Below are 2,500 nucleotides of genomic sequence, written 5' to 3' on the forward strand. Positions count from 1 at the left end.
CTCTTGGCGCTCTAATTATTCTAATCCGTCCCGCCTGATGAACGAGCTGCCGTTACCATGGAGACCCAGGAACAGACGGAATCACAGCAAGACACGTCTCCACACACACTCAAACACACACACACTCAAACACACACACACACACCTCGGTGGAGACCTCGGTGATGCCGAAGTGGCCCAGGTGGCGGTGCAGCACCCTGACGTTCAGTGATTGGATGACCTCCTCGGCTGGGCGGGGCTCCGCGCCGCCCGGCCTATCAGACGCCACGAACAGCTCGATGCCGTTCTTCTTCTCCTGCGAGGGAGAAGAAGACGATCAATCAAATAATCAATCAATCACATTTGAGAAAAAAAAAATGTTTATACCTTTTGTCCTCCAAAAACCAGAAAACCAGTTTTTATTTTTATTTCATTTTCATTTTATTTTATTTTTAATTTTTTTCATTTTAGTTTATTTATTTAGATATTTTTATATTATTTTATTTTTTCTGGTCAGGAAGTAGATTCTGATAATTTTTAAAGTACGTTAAAAATTTGAACTTTTTAAATTTTTTGTATATGTAAAGTTTTTCTACATTTTACATTTTCATGTCTATTTCACGTATTTAATTTTTTTATGACTTTTTCTGACTTGAAAATTTTGAGAAAAAGCATTTTCCTCTCTGCTCTCATTTTGTTTTGTTTTTAAACAAATAAAATTTCTGTCACCAAAGTAGTGAAATTAAATATAAAAAAAAAAAATTAGCAAAAAAATGTTGGACTGTGTCAAAATAAAAGCCCCCTGTGGGTTCATGTCCCTGTGTAAAAATCAAAGCAAAAAAAAAAAACACCTGTGTGTGTGTGTGTGTGTGTGTGTGTGTGTGTGTGTGTGTGTCGTACATTCAGCCGGTTGATGTGCACGTGTCTCGGAGGAACGCCCAGCGCGGCCGCGACGCCTTCCTGAAACCACCGAAGAAGACTGACGTTCAGCCGCCTGACATCCACCGCCAAGTACTGAGACAGAGAGAGAGAACACACGTTTAACACACACACACACACACACACAGCCCAGGAGAGATCCCAGCATGCAGTGCGTTTTGCAGGTGGAAAAGACGGAGCAAAAAATCAGTTTCGACGCAGACAAACTCTTCTTTTTCTTTCCTTTTCTTTCTTTTTCTTTCCTTTTCTTTGTTTTTCTTTCTTTTCTTCTCTTTTCTTTCCTTTCCTTTTCTCTCCTTCACAGCTCGATGTTGCGCTCACATCAGGACTCGAGCCAAAGTGGCATTAAGGACCAAAAAAAAAAAAAAAAGCTGATTTGGGACACAACAGAGCGAGAATGTCGTTTAGCAGAGGAGCTAAAATGTCCAGCAGCATTTGAACGCAGCGTCAGAGACATGGACTCCGTTTACCTGCACACTTATTCTGATCCGGGTCAATATTCTGGTAAAGGTAGTATTCTGAATAAGGTGTTTATATGCGCTGCGGCAACTGGAATATTATCGAATATCTTCGGTGCGTGTTTACATGACTCGTGCTCCCAATAACACAGGAATGTGGTGTGCATGTAAACGTGCTCATGGTCAGCTGGCGGCTGCAGAGCGGTGCTTTTTTATTTTTTTCATTCTTTAAGAAATAGCATTGTGCTTCATGCTGCCTTCAGGTCACATGGGAAACGTCAGCACAGTGAACATGAATGAGCCAAAACCAAAAAAATAAAAAGTATACACCACTGGCAGGCTGTGTGTGTGTGTGTGTGTGTGTGTGTGTGTGTGTGTGTGTGTGTGTGTTTCCTCGTCAGCTGACTTCAGTGTAACGACACATGTAACTAATTAAACTCATTAGTTTGGTCAGAAAATCATAAACAGAAATATTTTATTATTTTTTAGAAAACAAATGAGTTCTGAGAAGCTTTTATACCCAGCAGTGTTCAGTGTGTGTGTGTGTGTGTGTGTGTGTGTGTGGGCGGTTGTTTGCTAATGGCTAAAACAACATGTTCTGTTGCCATTTAATTTAATAACTGGAACAATAACAACAGCCAGACAGGCTGCACACACACACACACACACACACACTCACACACACACACACACTGTGCTGATGTGTGTGTCTGGTTTCAGTCTGTTCTGCTCAGCTCTCTGTCTCTGTGTGACTCAAACGCCTCAACAAACAACAAACAGACAAATAAAAGACCAAATGAGCAAACAAACAACAAAACAATCAAATGACCAAACAACTAAATAGCCAAACAACACAATTACCAAAAATACAAACAACTTAAAAAACAAACGACTAAACAACCAAACAACCAAATGACTAAAAAAAAAATGCGTAAACAAATAAACAGCCAAACATCTAACCAACCAAACGACTAAACAACCAAACAACCAAATGACAAAACAACTAAACAACCAAACGACTAAACAACCAAATGACTAAACAAATAAAAGACTAAACAACCAAACGACCAAACAACCAAACGACTAAACAACTAAACAACCAAACGACCAAACAACCAAACGAC

Source organism: Myripristis murdjan, chromosome 23 (assembly GCF_902150065.1).
Source record: "Myripristis murdjan chromosome 23, fMyrMur1.1, whole genome shotgun sequence".
In the NCBI taxonomy this organism is placed as follows: Eukaryota; Metazoa; Chordata; class Actinopteri; order Holocentriformes; family Holocentridae; genus Myripristis; species Myripristis murdjan.